Here is a 22,714-nt window from a genome sequence, read left to right as displayed (position 1 = left end):
CCGAGAGGTGACTTTATTAATGTTTACCAATATATAAAGGGTGAATGTCACAAGGATGGAGCCAGGCTCTTCTTGGTGACAACCAACGGTAGGACAAGCGGTAATGGGTTCAAACCGGAACAAAAGAGGTTCCATTTAAATTTGAGAAGAAACTTCTTCTCAGTGAGGGTGACAGAGCACTGGAACAGGCTGCCCAGGTGGGTTATGGAGTCTCCTTCTCTGAAGACATTCAAAACCCGCCTGGACACATTCCTGTGTAGCCTCATCTAGGTGTTCCTGCTCCGGCAGGGGGATTGGACTAGATGATCTTTTGAGGTCCCTTCCAATCCCAAACATTCTGTGATTCTGTGATTTCTGACACTACCAGGGAGCAAACTAGATTGGCAGATGGGAATGGGAAACCAAGTTTCACATATCTCAATTATTAGAGGCCTGGATCCAATTCAGGACCTAAACAGATTTATATTTGCCAACAACTCTGTTGATTTAATGATGAATGAAGCTAAGGTTTACTTCAATCACAGCTAGAAAATTATGTCGGGACACATGGCTCCACATTATCCTGAGAAATAAAAGGGAGGTGCAAATGTCCTGCACATATTTGTAACCCTATTTACTACTGAGATGATAAGAGCAACACATGACAGATACATGAAGTCTCAATCTCCTGGACAGCACATGAGGAGCAAGTGATGGAAGTTTCTCTAGCGTACTGCAGTGAGTACTTCATTTCCACAATCCATGAGATACCTCCCCTCTCCATTTCTTTCTCTCTGGGTACATTGCCATCTAGCTCTAATCTTCCCAAGAACTGATTTTCCTTGACTTGGTTTCACTGAGCCTTGTTATGATAGAGACCTACTGTAAAACACCATTCTTTGCACTAATTTCCACTCTAGTTAACTGTCTTTCAGTACCTGTTACTGTATGTAATCTTATCAGTTCAAATCAGCTTTGGTTAGCCTATGTCTCACTACTTGCAGCTCACAAGAGCCATAATTGATCATAGAATCATTTTGGTTGGAAGAAACCCTTAAGATCACGTCCAACCATAACCTAACTCTGGCACTAAACCATGTCCCTAAGAACCTCATCTATATGTCTTTTAAACACCTCCAGGGATGGTGACTCAACCACTTCTCTGGGCAGCCTGTTCCACTATTTCACAACCCTTTCCATGAAGAATCAACTCCAAATAATTCATCATCTCCAGATACTTGTGACTTTGCTACTTAGCATTGGCTTATGCAGATGAGACCTTTTTTTTCTAAATGGTCCCTCTATCCAGCCAGATGGCCAGTTTTGCAAGCTGACTTGAAAGTATTTGGTACCACATACATTTGGAACGGCTCACTTTTTCAAGAGAGGGACTGACTGACACATCTGGACATACATAGAACTATCGGTGTAAGAAGGGAAGGTGAATCCCTCCAAAGGGTTTTTATGCAGCCTTCCAGAGCACTGTGCCATCAGATGCTGAACAACTACACCTATGTGTATACACATAAGCAAAGCAAACATGATATGTAAAACACTGGCCAAAGCAGGGTTAGTCCATACAACTGAGACTAGATACATCCATGTCAATGGAGTCTCCACATTAAAGTCTTCAAACAGGCCGTAAAAATCAGCTAAGTGAAGAACTCTATGCTGCATAACAAACAAAATTTAATATCATTAGATTATTTGAGTAATTAAGTAGACATTAAAAATATTCAGGGTATTCCTTCTCTGCGGGGAGCCTTTTCCCTCCAAGTGTTTGTTTCTGTTCCATGAATGTATTTTGCCCCTGATGAGGTATACCAACAGTTATACTAACTGTCCTACTACTTTTTAGAGCTATTAATATTTTTAGAGCTATTAATTATAAACAAATATTATTTATTTAATATTAATTAGTTAATTATTAGTTAATTAATTATTAGTTAATCAATATTAATTAGTTAATTAATATTAACTTTTAATATTTCAGAGCTATTAATATTTTGTTTAAGCAAGCAGATACATTGTCATGAAGACAAAAAGTGAAGTGATGGATTTTTAAGAAAAATAATTTTCACGGAGTAGATTTGAAGACTGTCTGAAATGAGGTTCTTTCTCATTTGATATTTTATTTGTAGGTGTCTGTTTTGTATTTGGCCACAACTGATGCCACTATTGGAGATACTGGTGAGTCCCTTATTGCCAGTGCTATTGCAGCCCTAGAAATGGAAGGCTGGTGATTAACAAAAAGTTGCAAGAAACTGTGCTTTGCCTGTTTTTGAGATTCAGCTTTGTCCAGGAATGGAGATAGCCCATTACTTGCCCTCATCACTTCCTCTAAGAAGTGCCAGAATGATCCAGGAGTAAGAGACTTGTATTTGCCTACCATTGTACTTGCCATTTCTTGCATTTAGCTTTTTGTTTCTTGAAAAAGTATGTCCTTGAGAGACCTTACACATACTTGGCTACCAGCCTTCTCCAAAACAGTGCAAAATATCATAGTTGTGCTGAAAGGACAAATTCTCCCTACCTAAATTTGATGATTGCTTTATTGATTTTCCCCCGATTTTTAAGTTCCCATGTATCGGCAGCAGTTTAAGTAGCTTGTGTGTGTCAATATGTTCAATATGTTCAATATATGGAGCTCTAATTAAAAAGGAATGTTCCCTAAAAATACAAATAACTGGGGCAATTAAAAGAACAATGTGATTCTATTTACATTTTCCAAAGTCAGCAGCAAACTGTCAAATTACCTCAACAAAAACTGATGCAGAGGTTGCAGTTCTGGACAGCAAATACCAAGAGGACTGGTTCACTAGTGCCTTACAGCATGGGGCATTACTCTGAGAAAAGCAAAACAAAAGTATCCACACACCTGTGATACTTAGATCAAACAAAAAGGGCATTATGAGGCACAGGACAAAAGAACTAAGACACTTCACATCCTACAATTTAAAAGAAGAAGCTCCTGTAGCTTGAATCATTGAGAGACAAAGGACATAATTTATGGAAATAGTTAGGATTTTTGTTTCTTCTTTTACAGATTTATTTAGAACTTATGTTTTATTACATTTGTCTGAAGTAAAACCTTTTTGAGAGAGAAAAAAAAAAGATAAGATGACATTTTCTATTAATCTCTCTCTTCCTATAGCTCACAATAACTGTAAGTTATGAGCCTAATTCTAAGCTTTGTGAAGGAAAACTTCAGTCTGATGCTGAAAAAGCACTAGATACAAATATTTGGGATAACTACTTGAGTATGTCAAAACCCAGGCCCTAATGATCTAATATAATTAGGAAGATGAAAGAACTAGGAATCCTCTACTTATGTTGAAGAAGCAGTAGTCTATAGGGCTTAATTCCATGCTTCTCCAAAGGTAAATGTGTTAGAAACATACTTGTCATTTTTTTCCCAAGATTGTGTTTGTCAGCAAATGGTTTACAGTACTGTTTATGTAAGGGAACAAACATAATAACATCACCATACCTCACATAGTAACAAAACTTGGAAATATTTTTTGCAATTTCTACTTTAAAAAGCTTAAAAGACTTTACAACATAAACATACCATGAAATAGTAGTTGTGTGAGATTTGTTTACTAAAACAAAGAATTTATTAATTCATTCACCTTTCGAAAGTTATTTTCATTCTTTTCTCAAACCAGAAAACCCATTCTGACCGAAAATGAGCTATTAAAATAGCAACAGTAACACTGAATTTATTCCAGAGCTAGCACTCACGACACCTACACTAATTGCAGTTGTAAGTGCAAAATTTAGGAATTTCAATACTAAAGGATGGAAATGCTATAATTGAAATGCAAATTATTCTTACAAAACATTTCAAAGAAAAAAAATGTACATACATATACTAAACTCTGAAAAATCCATTGCAGAGTAAATATTTTCTGTGACTTTGAATAATTAGTAAAAATATCTGCCAGAAAACTGAGGGCATATACATTTCTAAGCACATAGAAACACAGAACAGTGCACTTCATTATAACATAAATCTTTATGTTGGTCCCTACATTATTTGTGTTTCACACAACTGTTTCCACTATTTTAATCTAATATTTTTAATTGAGATAGAGAAACGTGAAAGTGAACTGAAATAAACTTTCTTATAATATACTTCAGTTATTTTTGGTTAAATGATAATGCAAAAATTTGACCTACCATCTGGAAAATTCACAAAGCAGAGAAATGGCTTGCTTTCTGTGGTTTGGTCCTTTGCACTGATTTCCCTGCTGTAGCTTGTACCAGATATTTCCGAGAACTCTTTTTAACTAGCTTGTGCAATTCTTATCTGTAGGAGAAAGATACACAGCTTCATTTTGAGACACCTCCCACTGAACAGAGCAGAATATGCAAATTACTGTGTCAGCCTTAAGTACCTATCAGAGATGACACCTCACAGTTCCAATTAATCAGATATCTTTCACCAATAGCATAGGTTTTCCATTAATCACAAAATATTCTATTTTAGCATGATTATTCTGCACTAAACTTGTTGGCTGGTTATTGGCTTTCTCATATGCCTGGGGAGAAGGGGGGACACTGAGCCAGCAGAGGGTGCTTTGAAACAGATTTTGTTTGAAAACAAGTGGCAGCTTTTCCAAGTCTAGTCAGGCAGCAGCTCCTGGAGAACAGCTCTAAAAGTCCCAGGAGCGCCAGGAACACTTTTTAATGAAGGAAATTACTTCACTGAAACTAAGCTGATAAAAGAAGGCTGCTCAGACCATTGTTCAAGACTGCTGAGCAGCCTTCCAAGCATCAACACTAAACCTGCACGCAGCAGATCAAAGGCCCCAAACTATCCCCTTTTGTGCAGCAGCCAGTCTAAAGTGGCAATTTCAGCACCAAATCAGCCAAATTCCAGGGCACAAATCAGCTCGTACATCTTAGTAGAATAACCCCTAAAGACATTTTGGGAATCAACTGTTCATTCTTTCTTTCTCGAACTAAAAAAATATTTATACTATGCTCATTCGAACTCTGATTTTCCCCTGGGAGAGTTATGAACACCATTTGTCACTTCCAGTGTTACTGGGATTCTGCTGTCAGCATGCAGCATCTCGACATCAATATACAAAGATGTAGCAATTATATGTTAGTATGCAAAAATCTTACTGATGTCACACCCATGCTTTCCCTAGTTCTTGATATAGTATTTCCTTTGAAGTGGTCTGGGGGTTGCACTTCCCATATGACACAGAAAATGCACAAAAGCCTAAAAAAAATACCACCTGCAACAATGAAATCTCACAATGCTTTGATCAAATGGTCAGGGTCAGCTCAGACCCCTACCTTGAAAATCTCACAAACAATGCCTGCTCAGGTTTGTGCAGTTTCAGCAGAATCAAGGCCTTCCTCATGTGCATTCAGTGGCAGACTCAGCATCCTCTCACTACAACATGTCAGGTTACTCTAGGGAAAGGTTAAATATATTCAGGACAAGCTAACTTGCATTATCTGAACACAGAATAAGTTCTTCTGTCATGAAGTCCACTGAAGCCTAGATCTGAGAGGCTCACTATGTTGGTACATACCTCACAAGAACCCTTCATTCCATAATCTGTTTCCCATATGCAGGTTACTCCCAGATCAAGATGCAGGAAGGAAACTGACCTCATGGCTAAAGGGGATGATTGTCTGCTGAGCAAAGGCCATTCTGCAGCTTCCATTAGAAACTACAATCTATGTTGAATGCTTCATATCTTCTGGCTCAGCTTCTAAAAAATTTCCAATTTGATAGGTATGTATAAAAATGTGCTTACAGAAATACATGAAAAATTTACTGGAGGAGTTAGATGCACCACACTCCTTTGGCACCCTGTACGCATAGCACTTCAGTAAGGAAGAGCATCATCCATTCTCCAAGCAAAGAGGTCAGGAAGTAATGTACTTGTACTGAAGCAGGGAACAGTTAGGCAAGACAGCAGGAAGCATCTTTTAACAGGAGAGCTAGTGAAGCACTGGAAGAGTTTGCTGAGAACCTAGTGGAGCTGCCAACTAGGTGTTAGACTTTAAAGAAAATTATGGTATTGGTATGAAGGTGCTGTAGCTGGCCTTACAGGTCCCTATTAGCACTAGGAGTCAATGGTCCAGCAACTCAGCTTTCTGTGATTCAATGGCTGGTTTTGATGCAGTATGGCTGTATGAACTTAACTCAGCTGTGTTGGCAAGTTGTACGCAAGTTAAAGCCACGCTAGATGCAGAAAGTGAAAACATAGATAGAATGAAGATACTGAGATCACAAGAGTTGGGAGTTAAAGTGTTCAAGGAAAAAAAAGATTATAAGAAAAAAGATAAAATCCTGTGATAAAAAGCTGAAATAGAAAAAGAGCAACTCAGCAACATCAGTTTTCACTCTGCTCCAAGAAACAGTGCTTAGTCTAGCAGTGTGTTAGCCCTGGCTGTCTAATACCTCTATGAAACAGGAAATAATTGCTGTGTGCATTTCTTGCACCCTGCTTGCAGACTGTCATCGCACATAGTAGAGGACACCTGGACAGAAGTGACCCTGGCAGGTAAAGTTTCACTATCTACATTTGTTGAGGCCAACGTAGGGGAACACTGGTGGAGTTAGCACATAGTTGGATGTCAGGAAAAGCTGTTGTTGGGTGTGTCCACACCCAATGGTAGGTCAAGTGTTTTTTAGCTGGTGGGGATCCACTCTACTGAGGTTGCAGTGCCCTTCCTGTTCGTCGTTGTTACGGTGCCTTACTTGCAGCTAGCATAGCTAGCTTTGTGCAAAATCTGAATCATCCTTCATGCAAAATCTCAATCATGCTTTATGCAAAAGAGAAATTTAGAAGATTTTTTTCAAGGGTTATAATATTCTGAGGGTGATAGACTCCTTTTCTCCCAAGGTAAGAGTTGCCCCTGGTCTTCAGCATTTATCATGCAGTCCCATTACCACCTACATTGCTATAAAGATGAATGGGCTGCTCCCCAAATAGCTCTGCTGATTCCTGTCATTGAGAAGTTGGAGACAGTTATCCCAAGAAGACACTGTTAGGGGGTACATGCCTAATCAGAGTGTATCGGGTTTATGTAGCAAGACTTGGGGGGTTGCAGCAGTGGCTTCACATATTTATGAAGGTGTAAAAGCTGCTGTACAGCAACTGTGAGAGAGGAGTGAGAGAATGTGAGAGAAACAAACCTGCAGACACCAAGGTGAGTGAAGAAGGATGGGGAGGGGCTGCTCCAGGCACCAGAATAGAGATTTTCCTGTAGCCTGTGGAGAAGATCATGGTGACACAAGTTGTCCCATTGCAGCCCATGGAGGACAATGGTGGAGCAGATACCCATCTGCAGCCCGTTGAGCACTCCATGCTGGAGCAGGTAGATGTGCCCTGAGAAAGCTGTAGCCCACAGAGAGCCCCTGTCAGGGCAGTGTCCTGGCAGATACTGAGGTCATGGATAGGAGCCCACCACTCACATTGGAGCAGTCTGTTCCTGAAGGTTGCACCTCATGGAAAGGACCCACACTGGAGTAGTTCATGAAGAACTGTAGCCCATAGGTAGAGTCCACATTGGAGAAGTTTGTGAAGGATTGTCTCCCATGGGAGAGACCTCACACTGCAGCAGGGGAGGAGAGTGAGGAGGAAGGAGCAGCAGGAACAAAATGTTTTGAACTGACCAAAACCTGTGTTCACCATCCACCTGTGTTCCTTGGTGGAAAGAGGTAGAAGGGTTGGGAGTGAAGTTGAGCCTGGGAAGAAGGGAGAGGTGGTGGGAACATGGTTTTAGTTTTGTTTTATTTCTCATTATCCTACTCTGTTATTAATTTGCAATAAATTAAATTAATTTCCCCAAGCTGAGTCTCATTTGCCCTTGATGGTAATCGGTAAGAGATCACCCTGTCCTTATTCAACCCATGAGCTTTTCTTAGTATTTCCTCCCCCTGTCCTGTTGAGGGATGGGGAGTGACAAACCAGTTCAGTGGGCGCCTGGCAGCCAGCTAAGGTTGACTGGCATGGCAGGGTACTACACAACAGTAGGTGAGGACGCGCATGTGGGCAGAAAAGGATTAATAAGAATTCAAGTGTTACAAAGCCATCAATATTTTCATCATACTCATCTTTCTCCTTCATCCCACCAAGGCAGAGATATTAAGTATCTTAGCAGATCTGGGGCCCTCAGTTCAAGAAGGACAGGGAACTGCTGGAGAGAGTACAGTGTAGGGCAACACAGATGATTAAGGGAGGGGAGCATCTCCCTTATGAGGAAAGGCTGAGGGAGCTGGGGCTCTTTAGTTTGGAGAAGAGAAGACTAAGGGGGGACCTTATTAATGTCTATAAGTATATAAAAGGTGAGTGCCATGAGGATGGAGCCAGGCTCTTCTTGGTGGCAAACAATGATAGGACAAGGGGTAATGGGTTCAAGCTGGAACACAAGAGGTTCCACTTAAATTTGAGAAGAAACTTCTTCTCAGTGAGGGTGACAGAGCACTGGAACAGGCTGCCCAGGGAGGTTGTGGAGTCTCCTTCCCTGGAGACATTCAAAACCCACCTGGACATGTTCCTGTGTGACCTCATCTAGGCATTCCTGCTCTGGCAGGGGGATTGGACTAGATGATCTTCTGAGGTCCCTTCCAATCCCAAACATACTGTGATACTGTGATCTTCAGCTCCACTGAATTTGCTGGCTAGAGTACTAAAGTTCAGAGGATGCAAAATGGAGATGAGAGTATCTTGATTGAAGCAATTGGCTAAAGTAACAAGAATTATATCTGTCCTTGCTAATGTGGCTGGCATGTATTTACTTTTGGGTTGCATATTGATAAGTTACTTGAGAAGTTATTTGATCACCGGCAGTTTATAGAAGAACCTAACAATGCTCTTATGTTTGTCAGGACAAGGACAATATTCAAACAAAAATCTTAACATCATCACCAAAGCCTTTGCATCTTAAAAACAGATTCCCTTTCTAAAGTAGTTCTGAATTTCTCTGCTCTGTGCTTTGTCCCAGAAGGAAAGCAGCTGCTCCAACATCCCACAGAGGCTGGACACAGCCAGCCAGAACAAAAATAACAACAGCTGTTCTGAATGTCACCAAGTCGCCAGCAACATCCCTGTGGAGATACCACAAAGCCCACCAGAGAGAGGATCAGAGCATTACATCTGTTGCTCCTATGGAAATAAAAATACTCCACGAGTCTCCAGGTGGTCCTGTCCTTGGATACCAGAATGACTTACACTACAGGGGTGAGAGTGAGCAGGCAAGTGTCTTCGGGCAAGAAACCTATCCAAAGTTTATCCATGAAAGAAAAGCTGAATAAACCAACCCTCCTGTGTTCGAATAATTTCGGGGCACAGTCAAATTGTGCCTGAGTGAAATCTTCCAAATTTTAAGTCAAAGACCATTGGATCCAAGAGGTCATTGCTTGCTGTAACAGCATAGACTAATTCCAGAAGTTCCAGACTCTTACAACCAAGTATTGCTTTGGAGTACTTGGGAAGCTTCTTGCCTCCTTCTGTGCAGTACCCCCTCTATTTCCCATTACTGTGGAAACAGAAGATTATTCAGCACATTACTGTTGTTCCTATTTGACCTCTTCCCTGAGAATAAGAAATCACTTCTACACAGTATCTTAGGAAATCTACAAATACACGGTACTCTGGAAATAATAATTCAGATGCAAATGACACAGTTCTTATAATTTACAGAACTAAACTGAATTGAGATTCTCTGGAAAGTCATTGAAGATAATCTGTAAGTTGTTGACAAAGGATATCATTTATAATGACTTCTTGCTAAATAGCCCTGTTTATTCCTTAATGTATATGAATTGCCAGAAGTTAATGTCTTACTGATAAAAGAGGGTCATGACATACTGATAGCATGCAAGAGCAGAGCTTTAGTTGTAAAAATTATTTATATTTTTGATAATGCATGCTTTAAGAAAATTTCTTATTTTTTCTATAGGTTATAGACCGAATTTTTAGAATATTTTTATTATAATTATCTCATTGTATTTATTATCAGATCTGGCTGCAACTTGGAGTTTGCATTCCCTGCAAATTTAGAATATTTTGGAACAAAAAGCAAGGCTTCTCATGAAAACTAGAATTTCTGAGCTTTGCCTATAAGAGGGAAATGTCACCCACCTTATTTTATCTAGAATAAAAAAGTCATCAGTTTTATTCGTTTTCCTATAGTTGAAGCAACCAGATGTCCAGACCTCAAGGACACTCCAGGTAGAGTTCAGAAATCCTTAGAGCACCTCATCCTCAGACCTTAAAGCACCTGTCAAAGCAGGGAGGGCTATGAGCATGAAAACCTTCCCTTGTCCTGGCTTCCAGCAACTGTTATAATTATATGGAAACTAGGACAGATTATGTCAACAATTGGGATGTTAATTGTAGAACTGTATGTACCCAGTTTGGCCAGCCAGCTGCAAGAAATTTTGAGAATATAGACAGTTACCTATCTCTGTAACCTGTAGAGATACCAAATGGCATGCAGAGTTCCTTTCAGCACTTATAACCTGCTGTTTCAGGCTTGTTTCCTTCACAATGAAAATATAAATTCAACACAACGTTTTTTCAGCTCCCTCACTAACCAAAACTCCTCTGTTTATGGAAAACCTTTTTGCAGGTTTCCACATTATTTCCTGGCAAGGCTTCTTGGAATATGAGCTCTTCCAGGAACGAAGCTTATTTTCACATCAATCTACAGTGATGTCCTCATCCACGGTCATCATGCCTATTCCCACTCCATAACACAGTCTCAGTGTATTAATTGCTCAACTTTCTATCGTCCCCCAGGTCAAACTCCTTATTTCTGTAGGTTTCGATGTGGAAAACAGCCTGTATGTACTGTTGCAAACCCAGGCAGGTCTTCACTAGGGCTACTTCACGAGGTTTTCATGTGCAACAATTTGGCCTGCCAAGTACCAATAAGAAACAAGAGCTGCTGGGAAGACACAGGAGAAGCCATACCCCATCTGCTTTCCCAGTAGGATGTCAGTGGTATAATACAGGCAACCCACTACTACACAGGAATTTGGTGATGAATGGTGGAGTTACTTCACATCAGGCAAATATTTTTTAAAGCCATTTATTCTTTGGATTTTGGGTCCATGGATGACTTCTGTGAGGCAGGTCTCTGAGGCAGCAGGGCACAAGCTCTCCCAGAGACCCTGTGAGGAGGTAAACCCACAGCTAATCAATGCCTACATTATAAATATGAGTCATCAGCATAGATTCAGTCACAAATGGAGGTCAGTTCACATCTGTGTTTTTATCCAAAAGTGTTCAATTACAAATGTCTCTGTTCCATCTGATTTCCACAGCCAGCAGCAGAGCTTGCACAGTGTCCTAGCAGCTTCTGAGGACCTCAGTGCCTTCAAGAACTGCAGGTTTCAGGCACTCCTACCTAATTGCTCTCAGACTCTGTGACTACAGGCCAAACTGCTCCTAAACTACTGTTCTACAACTGAAAACCTGCAGAAGCAAGTGTGTCTGAGACCTCGCACATTAGCAGCAAAGAATGTGCTCTGCATTGTACAACACAAGCAGGTACATCTCCGTCCTCCTCTCACCACATTACATCCTCAAACACTGAAGCCCAACAGCCATACTAACCAGCTGTGGCTCCAAGACACACCAGTCTGGAAACAAAATGTCAGAAAGTTCCTATACCCTGTGAAAGTAATGGAAATGCAAAGGCCACTCTGTCAGTCAGTTCTGTAGCAGAATGATTGCTTTTGGGCAGTGGATACATTTTCGTGGAAAATCCCACGAGATCAGGGGGCCTCAAGTTTTATTTGGTTTGTTATTGTTAGCCACTGATCTACACAAACCACTGTTCTTGGAGAAATAATCTTACCAACACATCGAAAGAGATCAGCTTTCCCTCCCAGCTACCTGGGAAGGCCATCTTGGGATCATTTTGTATTTTCTCTGAAAACAGTGTGATGTTCAGCAGACGCCAAGAGGGCAAACAGATTGTGAGGAGTTAGTTACTAGGAAAAGAATAGAGAACAAAACAGGAAATGTTATTATACTGATGCAACATATCCTTATCTTGAGCACTGGATGCAACTGTGGTCATCAGTGACAAAAAGGATATAATAGCATGAAAAAATTTACTAAAAAGAACAGTAGGGATATCAGAGATACAGAGGGCTTTTGCTACAAGGATAAATCAAATTGACTGGCACTCTGCAACTGAGAAAAGGGAGGAATTTCAGCACTAGGAAAAAGCCACACAGTTAAAGATTTTTCAGTACCTCTCATGATAAAAGAAATAAGGAAATGATTAGGCATATGGTTAAAGCAGAGAAGAGTCTCTTTCACATAAATAAAACCAGAAGCTAATTACCACATGAAGTTGCCAAAAGTAAATGCACAGTTTGGATGATTCAAATTTAAGAAAGAGAAATACATTGATCACCATAAGATGCTGTTGGAAAAGCTACTTTAATCCGAGGATGTCCCTCCCATGTGATTGATGCTGGCAGGGTTCATCATGCTCTCCTTTGTTTTTGATGACTTGTGCTTTCACTTAGCAACAGGTTGTGCAAACTGATATGATAGTTCTGATTTTCTTACATTAATAAGGAAACAGAAGAAACACAAAAGTGGAGGTAACTCTTATTTGAGTTAAAATTCTTTTTTTTTTTTGTCAATTATTTAATTTCATCTGACAAATATCGTGATTAATAATTCTGCTAAGAGAGAAAAAAAAATTTTCCTTCCCTGAAACCAGGAATTCCTGCAGAGCCTGGAGATCTGTTCTCATAAGGTCTTAAGTTGTGCTGTTTGAAAAGGCACATTCCTCCCATTGGTTCTTACTTTGGAGCAGAAAAATCTGCTGAAAAAAAGAAGCTCACAGTAACAAAGTCACGTTCTTCGTGTCTCAGAAACAGACATATGCAGATACATGGAAAAATGCTACTCCAGAGAGGACCCAATGAAACTGATGGATTTTGAGCATTGAAAACAAATGTAAGGTGACAAAGAAACCTTTTATGCCAAGAGATCGTTTACTGTTCCAAATCCCAGCTTTTTTTGTTTTTTTTTGTTTTTTGTTTTTTTAAACTGATGAGTCAGCTCCATGTGTGTGCAATGGGAAATGAAACCTATCTGGTGTTCAAATTGCCATTGAAATATAAAGTGAACATTGTTCCACAGAGGTAAGATCTAGACTGTAGACACATTACACAGCTTTACAGGGTCACCATGTCAACTGCAGTCACCATTTGCATTGAAGCGGGAAATGTGGGAAAAAGCATGCATACAAAAACAGCTGCTTTGGGCACTTCTAGGGCCCAGCTACACCTTAGTGTCAAAGATAAACCATATTCCACCTCCTTTATCTTTACAAAATAGCAGTTGAAACAAATAGGCCTAAAAGAAGGAAAATCCAAGGATTCTTAGTTTTATTACCTAATGTGTACACATTGGTACCTATCACACAGAATCACAGAATCATCAGGTTACATAAATATTCCTAATGCAAAAGCAAAATTAAGTAATAAAAATTATTAAAAAATATTAAAAATGGATATGAGTTCAGTGAACATCTGTCCTCCAAAGACTGACAAATCATGGCAACTAAGCCCTCATGTACTATTATTTCACAGAGTCAGCATGCACCATGTACTGGACTCCCAAGCAAGTGCCAGCCACCCCACATTGTTCGTTCGGATAATTGCGCGTGATTGAATGCTACAGACCATACCTCGATTACTGATTAGCTCGGTAATGATCTTGAGGCTCTTTTGTCTTAAATGAATAGTCTGACATCCTCAGGTGACATTACATAGGTGCACACTATGTAACACACTAATCATAGGCCAGGCCACTGAGCCAAGGATGCTTCCTGGCCAACTCAACATCACCTCAGCAACCTTAGTGCAGACATGGCCACATTGCTGGGAATGTGATAGGATGGGTGGGTGACATGGAGGTGATTGGGTCAGAAACTGCACATCCAGACAGTAATAAGATTTGCTATTTTCTTACTTTAAAGAAGTTGCAGACTAGCAGGAAACTTCTCTCCTGGCATTCATTTCTGTTACCCAGGAAAAGGATTATCTTGGTGTATTATGAAGGACAGAGACAGTTTGCTGTTCCCAAAGGCCATTCAAGCTCAGACACCAGAGACATAGCCACAAATTGTCTACCATTCAGGCTCCAGCTGCCATGTATTTCTAGCTAATTGTTGCCTGAATTGGGACTTAGAAAAGAGGACTGACTTATGCCTCAGGCAAAAACGCCATACATCTGATGTCCAGCACTGCCTGAACTCATTCAAGGTCTCTTATACGCTTAAAATAGGCACTCTGCACACTCAGAACCCCATTCTCTGGAGAGGACAAGTATTTCTCTCTAATGTAAAATCGTTTACAACTCAGACTGAGAATACTCCACGTTGCCCATACAAGGCTTTCAGTCAGAACACTTACACAGAAATCAGAAGACCCAACTTCTAAGGTCTCTAGAGGCTTCTACATCACAGGAAGAACCTTCCACCCTGCCCACTGAAAGTCAGATGCTACGTGTTAGGGTTTATAAGTCATGGAGAAGACAGAGAACAACCAAGAGTGAATTTGAGTCTAGACATGTGGCGAATGGACATTAATAAGATTTTTTTATTCTGAGGCTCTGACTCCTTTTAAGGTTGGGCTCCTTCACATTTTCTTTTTAACAGGTGAAACTGCACTACTCCAGGCGGAGTTGCGGGACCACATTCTCCTTCAGAGCCAGAGAAGTCTCCAGTTTCCTGTTGACTGGTCCAACCACAAGCCTGTTGGAGCGATAAAGAACTCAGCAAAACAATTTGATTCAATGTGAATCACGCTAAAGCCATTTGTTACAGAAACAAGCCTCCTTATATATGCAACTATATTCTAATCAAGCATCCACGCTCCAAGCATGGATTCACTAAATGAGTATTGTGGGCTGTCCATGCACTGGAGTCTCACTGATGATACGTCTGATGATTCACGCCACGCCAGGACCCCACTGATTGAGGAACGCCCCTCTTTCTCACAGCAGATTCTGTTCTCAGCTTCTCGAAGCGGCCTTGAGATTCCTTTGAGCCTGACTAATTCAGCAACAGATCTTTATCTATCAAAAGCCCTCCACACAAGCCTAGTATGAGAATAAAGAACCGAGCAGGGGTGCACCATGTATTCAGATTTTGTGTATCATCAGAGCTGTTTCTACCCTGTTAACATCTATTCTCAGAAGACAACCAGCTGACATCATGACTGGGGGTGGAAGTAAGCATTTCTCTCTACTGTCAACAGCAAGGGTCAAGAGTAACCAATTTAGAGCTCCCTTCTGAAGGTCTTTGAGGCCCTCACCTTCTGTCAGTAACCAGATTAGACCATCTCTTCTGCTTTGGGAGGTGTGTGTGTCTAAATTTGGGCAAAGACATTGCCCACAGGCACTGACATTTCTAGCTCTGCAGCATATCACAGAAGCGATACTGCATTCATGCAAATTAATTTATCCTAATTTTCTCTGACGACCAGAAGTTTTCCGAATGGGAGTGCTTGTGTGGAGAACTCTTTCCACAGACTTTCCTCTTGCTGCTGTCTCAAAGCTTGGTGATACTCTAAAGTCAGTATAAAGTTTCTGTCAGGTTGGTTTTCTGCCCCAGCAAAACCTCAGGTGTCAGATCTGACTTTTGCTTAGCCACAAAGTTTGAATTTTAAGAGCTCATCAGAAATGGCAGTCTGTCATACAAAATAAAAACAGAAGATGGGTTTAATCTCTCTCCACATCACGAGCCACTCTTTTTCTATGAATTCATATGCTAAAGGATGGAAAGACACAGTTTAGAAGCAGTCATAAGTAGAACAGCAACCCTGTGGCTGATAAGCCAATGAAGGAAACGTATCTGTAAAGCAATTGCTACGTTATATACTCTTTGGAAAACAGCTGGGAGATACTGAAGTCCTTGAATTATTATTCTTATTTAAAATATCCTGTACAGTTTGTGTTGTCTTTTTGGAATAGTTTATTGTGAAGTTTCAGAAAATACTGAATCACACTACAAGAGTGTGTCAGATGACAAAATCTAAATCAAAGAAAAATTCTCTGTAAACGTTTTAAAGCTAGATGGAAACTACATACACTTAGCAAAAGAAATAGAAAAGTAACAAGATTGTGGCATGTTTTCCAGTATATTGTTCACAGCAGAAGATTAGCATATCAACCCAGTATAGCAGCACACACCTCAACTACATTTTCAAGAAACAGCATGAGGAAAGTAGGGACACCTCACTGGTCTGCAGATTTCAGAAGAAATTTTTAAATGCACTACACTAACAGGTATTTCAACAAGTGTTAGCATAACCTTTTCCATCCAGCATGAAGAGGAATGAGATTATGTGCAAAAAAAAAACCCTCAGACTGTACACTTCAGTAGGCATATCTTTCAGTTGTGTTTCCTTTCAGTCAATCAATCAGCTTCCCCCCGTAACCATTTTTTCCATCAACTTCACCTTTGTCTCCTTAAGGGAAATTCCATTTGCCAGTAAATATTTCCTATGTTCCAGCTAAAGTAGAATTGAGTAATTCTGATTATCTTTTTATTTTTTTTTCTTTCTTTTTGTTGTTGTTGCTCTTTTGAGCTGGAGAATAGAAAACCTAGAATGCAAATCATACCACTGAATAACATCTGCATTTCATTGCTATGGACAATTCCATCTACCATCATAGCTAAAAAGATGGAATTTAAGGAGGTCATAAGTAGTATTTGTCATAACTATTTAGAGACTCATATTTACTCCAGGAGAAGTAATTACAGGTACTATTATTTTTTCCCTTTCATTCTTTATATAAGCCAGAGTCAACTGAACTCACTGTAGGTCGATTGTACCCATTTGTACTCTATTACTACCTTCTATTTTTTCTGTTTTGGTCAGTGAAGTCAATCAGTGTCTGGAAAGAAGCAGCTAACTTCTTATGACTGAAATTCTGGGTAAATTAATGAGAAGGAAGGCGCACCCAGAAGTTTCAGTCAAAATGTAATATCTAACAGGAAGCAGTAAAAGTATCACTTGCATCAAGACAAAATAAATATTTATGTTCCAAAGACTATGACAGTAGAACAGTGATGATAAAAGAAGTAGAATCTCCTCTAGCAAAATATTTCCTGGTGGTTTTCACCAAAAGGGTCCCTTCAGATGGTCCATTAAATCTTTAAAAGATAAAGAATAAATTTACTGTGACAAACAATGGAAATACCAGATCCTGAACCAACAAACAGATATTTGGGGTTACTGAAATCAGGGCAAAATCACAGAAGGATAAAAAGCAACTATAGAGCCTGTTGAGGCAATGTAATGGACAATGATGACAAACTTTGTTTACATGGACAAACAGGCAATGATAGACAAAAGAAGTAGACAATGATAAACTTCGAAGAGTCTGCAAATCAGATGAGATGATTCCTTCCAAGAGCTGCCATTTATGGAACTAAACCATTAATAAACGACATTTAAAAAGAAAGAATATATGAAAGAATGCTTGTCAACAGCATGGGTAGCAAACTTCGATGGAATAGCTCCATCCTTGTATTGCTGTTATAGTTTAAGTCCTAGAGACATGACAACAGCTGTGCTGGTTCAGACCATCCAGCTTAGTATTTCTTCTGTAGTAAGGACTATTAGGAAAAATTAAGAGTAAGATCATATCCAGCATACACCATAACTCCACCTCAATACTCTCCTAGCCTTCAATTTCTCTCAACACCAGGAATTTCGAAGCCTCTTATGTTTTATCTGTTTATTCACCTCTTATTGGATTTTGCTTCCAGGTCTGATCTCCCCAAAAACCCATGTGGGTTTCCTACTTCTGTAGTGTCCTCTGGCAAGGAATTGCACAGTGTTGCTATCTTTTCCCTGAAGATCCACCACCTTTTTCTCTTTAAGGTGCTGGATGGCCAGCACTGAGATTGTGCTGAAGCTTGATAAAGGAATTGGTAAAAACATGAGAAAATTTGTGTTGATTGCAGAAAATACTGCTTATCAGAAGCTGGTATCTCAGACCATGTCACTTACTGTAGGATACAACCTTTTTCATTCAATCCCTTGACCAAGGCAACTGAAAGTCCATCAGATGCAATGCATAGCAAAAACCCCTTAAAATCCAAACATATGGTCAGAAAAGAGAGACATTTTCTTAGTGTGTTCCTGGCATGGTACCACAATCTGCAGAGGGAACTCCAAGGACTGTACTATAGTGCTAGAAACAGTATAGCCACAGGAACACAGACCATGTCACAGATGCTGTGCTTTAGGACAATGCTTCTCATACCATCCTAATCATGCACCCTTTCCTTCCCTGCCTCTCCTGTGCCAAAAAAAAAAAAAAAAATATTGTGTTCCTGGATGGCAGATAGTTCAAAAACCAGAACTGCCTAAGAAATAACTGGCATAGTGGAACAACAAAAGCAGTTTTTTTCCAGCAGGTGTGGTTCTTGAGCAGGTTTCACAGACAGGCAGCTGCGTTGGCACCACAGAATGGGTGGCCTTGAATTGGGTATAAGCAGACAGAAGGAGCAGGACAGAGAATAAGCACCTGTCAGATTATGCCACAAGAATAACAAAGTGTCACCACACTCCTGATATCCAGCTGCACTGGGTGGCTCCACCAGCACAGTGCCTGCAGATACTACTCTGGTAACTTCATGTTGCATTAGTATTTTCTAACCAAGAGCCAACAAAGAATGTTGTTTTCTTCAAGAGAAAATACAACTCTTTTAATGCCTCCCAGGGTCTGAAGTCACCTTAATAAGGAAAGACAGCTCTATTGTTTTTCTGGGGGAGGATGTGGTTAATTGTGTTATGCGATAACAACCGACCAACTCAGCATTATTATATCTGAATGGAAATAAGCCCCCAACAGACTTTGCAGGAAGCACAAAACCCACTTTTTCACTCTCAAGAGAGAAAGTCAACAGCCCGCCCAAGTCTAAATATTTGATTTGTAAGCATGATAAAAGCGTCACACTGTACATACACAACTTCATTTGACACCTATTGCTACAGGCAGTGTCAAAATGCCTTGAAATACTGGAGCAATGCAAGCCAAACAAGCTACACAAAAGCCAGCAGGTTTCATGTGGGTTTTTGTTTGTTTCTACAGAGGGAAAAGCAAAAGACTAAAGAAACTTTGGGGATTGGGCACCAGAATGTTATCCTGATCCCGGGGTTTCAGTGGAGCTCAGATTTCACATCTTGAGTGCTGGGGATAAAATCCATGTAGTCTGAATTAGCCATGGCCCGGCAGCTGCAGATGTGCACAGCTGCCTGCTGACATTTGTAGGCAAACAGGTAGGCAGGGCACCAAAGCACACTGAGAGCTCAGAGCACCCCAAGATCTACAGGGGTGCTTATCTGACAATGTCTCTCACTTTTGTTCAACCACCGTGTTCTGAAACTTGCAAGAATAAAACACTCTGCATAGTCTTAGCTAACATCTGGTGGAAACGAAACCCACAAGATGTCTGTTCAACCAGAGCTGCAGCTTGGTGAGGCCAGCTCAAGCAAGAGCAGACTTCATGTGGGAGCATCTCTGGTCTACAGAAAAGGCTCTTTTTAGGGGGCTGCCTGCTCTTGGCTCTATTCCTTGGCCTTGAGCAAGTGCATGAGAAAGCGCTAAGGTTGACAGGCCCAGAATCAGGCCTGAGACATTGAATGAGCAGCCTACAGGATGGTGACACTGCAGAAGTGACACAGCCATGGCACAGGAGTCAAGCTGGTTTGAGTTGACAGCAATGAGAGATGCAGCTGGAGCTGGCATCCTTGGGAGACTGTCCACACAGGTGCCTTTTCCTTTGATGACAGAGCATCCTGCCAGAAGCTGCAGCGCACTGAAGCTGGGCAGCGAGGGGAGAAGGTAGCAGCTGCCTACCCAGCTGCCTGAGTGACTGGAGAGTCAACCCAGCTGTTAGGACATCAGTTAGGTTTTTAGCAGCTCCTTTCACTGCTGTTGAAGACAGAATTCCTGGCTCAGTCAGCTGCTGGCCTGACTCTGCAGAGTATTTCTCTTGGTCTTCTTCAGTATTTGTTATTCCTCTTTTTTTTTCCTAGCGGTTCTCATACGTAACCTGGGTCCTTTGGCTGTGAGACAGCTCTTGGCCTGAGGAATAAGTCAGCTAGAGCTATTGCAGCCGGCACATCTCACTCCAGTCTTTACAAGCCCCTGCCAGAGAAACATGTCAGCTTGCAGCATCTGTAACCAAACTTCATCACATGTCAGAAACATCATTTTCCTACCCAAGGCATTTAGGATCCCCTGCAAGTGGGTACATCCTGCACTCTGTTATGAAATACAGGTGCAGGTTTTCAGTGTAGGTCAAAAATAACTGCTTCCACTGCTGAATCCCTACACAGCCTGTAAAATCTTTGCTCCTTTTCCCCTCAAAGTGCTGTGCTTGAAAAGACTTTGCTGAGTACAAGCCAGGAGCTTTTAGAGGAGGAAAAAACCTGCTCAGCATCTGAGGCAAGGGGATTTCCACAGCACTAGGTCTTGTGAGAGGAACATGGTGATCCAGGAGGTGGCCCCACTCAGGAAATCAAAAGAAGATGACCAGACTGATTGGAGTTATCTTTGAAGAGAAAAGCCAAGAGCAGTGAAATATACCCACAGTAAGTACATATGTGACTAGAGAGAGGTACATACAAAGATAAAACAGCACTCTGCTGCTTCACATGTCCCACAAGTAGCTCAAAATGCTACATGTGATCATAATCAGTAATTCTGTAGGGTGCTGCTGGCTTTATTCCTCCTCACTTCCGCCCTTCTTCTCCCCCAAGCCAGGCCACAAAGACTGCCAGGTCAAGGTCAAGTTGGCTAAACACTTTTAAAATATTATGAGGATTTTTAGTCCAATTAGCCTCTTACTCAGTTGAGATGGTGTTTAGCTGCCAAATAAAAAGTCATACAGTTATTTTTAAAAACAGCATGTTTTCTTTAGAAAAACATGTACTTTGATTTAACCCCCATTATGACGTGGCCAAGAATTCTCATTTTATTTCCTGTGAGAGAGCATCTCGTATTATCCACCAGGACCCCACTCTGTATATGGTAATAGCCACTACCCTATATTAATAACATCCTTGAGAGAAATATATGTAGTGATTCACTTCTCAAGCACTCTAGCCCAGCTCCAGCCATGACCTGTTGTTACTCACAAGTGCAGGCATATGAGCAAGGTGTTTTGGTTTTTTTTATGAGAAGTAGCTGTGTGCCTATGAGGTGAACAAGAGGAAGCTGTTTCTGGTGGGTGTCGAGGAAGAATGAAGAAGAAGAGAAAAAAGTTAATGGCCTGACTCCCAGATTCCTGAAGCCCCACTGATCCCACTGAGCCCCTCTCTTCCATAATAACCAGCCTCCTCCAGGATATACCAGTGACTGCTTGCAGCTTCCACACAGCCGGAGCAGAAAATTCAGCATTGGCATCACTGTACACTTGAGACCCACACGAAGCATGCCCGGGGCTGCTCTTAGACCCTTCAGTCATTAGATGACCTTTGTGTATCCTAATGCATATACTGCTAATAACACTTTAAGAATTTCCATCTGAGCACTCACTACAAAATCCAACTACTGTTGAGAGCTCCTTGAATTGATGATAGCATTACCAATCACTGCCACAGCCATCCTGTGCTAATTGCTTTAATTACTTTCTGCAAAGTCTCATCTTCACCATTAGTTCTGGAACTCAGAATCTACATTTTGCCTGAACTGTGATGGATCTTTTGATATGGTTGCATATTTTGTTGTTGTTGTTGTTGTTGTTATTATTATTATTATTACTATTATTATACAGGCTTTAATCCAAGTATAAAATTTTGCTCCACAAAGACTTTGGCAAAGGTTCTAGAAAGGCTTTGAAACCACCCAATCACTTCAATTTTGCAAACTCTCTTCAACTTACATGCCATATGGCTGTAGTTTAATTTAAAAAAAAAAAAAAAAGAAGAAAAAAAAAAAGCTACATTGGCTGTAGTTTAATTACAAAAAAAAAAAAAAAAAAAGAAAAAAAAAAAGCTACATACCAGCAAGGAAAAGAGGGTTTGCAAGGTCCCTTGGGGCCTGGGCACACCCTCCAAGGCAAGGATCACTTCAGGTAGCAGAGACTGTGAAACTGGACTCTCAGATTGTCAGAGCCAGGAAGAACTGGCCAGTGCTTCCTGCTCCCAGGAACGTTATGACATTCAGTTTTGGATGGTCTTCATGATGCACCTGACAGCTCCCCTCTGATGGCAGCCCTGAGGCAATTCTTCATCAAGGACTCCAGAACTACTGCATCTCATCTGCTGTCCATCTGCAGACTGAGGTCCCATAAACACTTCAGAATCCCAGACTCCAAGATTTTCTCACCATGTGACCAATGGATCCATTTGTTTCCAGCTCAGTGAGCTAGATAGTTAAATTAGGCACAAATTCTCCATACTTCACCATGTCAAGTGAGATGTGGGAATCTCAATTGCCTGGGGAGCACACGGTTGGTAACAGTGTTCCAGCCGTCATGCACGGAATGCAAATCCCAGATGAAGTGGTCTCCTTTTATAGTCTTTTTCTTGGAATAATCAATGGGAAGTGTTGCTCAACATAAAGCAGTCAGATCTAATTGACATATGCTGGAGGCTGATCAAGAAACACAGTGCTACAGAGGACAACTCCTGCCCATTTCCCAGTTAATTCTGAGGCACTGAATTAACAGATGTACAGACTCAAAGGCCAAAAAT

General features: G+C 40.8%; 1 protein-coding gene across 1 annotated transcript in view; it reads right to left on the bottom strand.

Moving 5' to 3' along the window:
- The window catches only part of LOC309444843 (interleukin-1 receptor-like 1), a 38,514-nt gene extending 26,080 nt beyond the window's left edge, over positions 1 to 12,434 (bottom strand). Inside the window, exons 1-4 of the mRNA XM_082062995.1 lie at positions 12,391 to 12,434; positions 10,101 to 10,239; positions 4,162 to 4,291; positions 2,736 to 2,825 (exon numbers count right to left, since the gene is read on the bottom strand). The gene's annotated coding sequence lies outside the window, so the exon portion shown is untranslated. The remainder of the gene's footprint in view (positions 1 to 2,735; positions 2,826 to 4,161; positions 4,292 to 10,100; positions 10,240 to 12,390) is intronic.
- Between the last annotated feature and the right edge of the window lie 10,280 nt (positions 12,435 to 22,714).

Source organism: Streptopelia decaocto (genome assembly GCF_964273445.1).
Source record: "Streptopelia decaocto genome assembly, chromosome: 1".
NCBI lineage: Eukaryota > Metazoa > Chordata > Aves > Columbiformes > Columbidae > Streptopelia > Streptopelia decaocto.
This window is presented reverse-complemented; position numbering and strand designations above follow the sequence as displayed.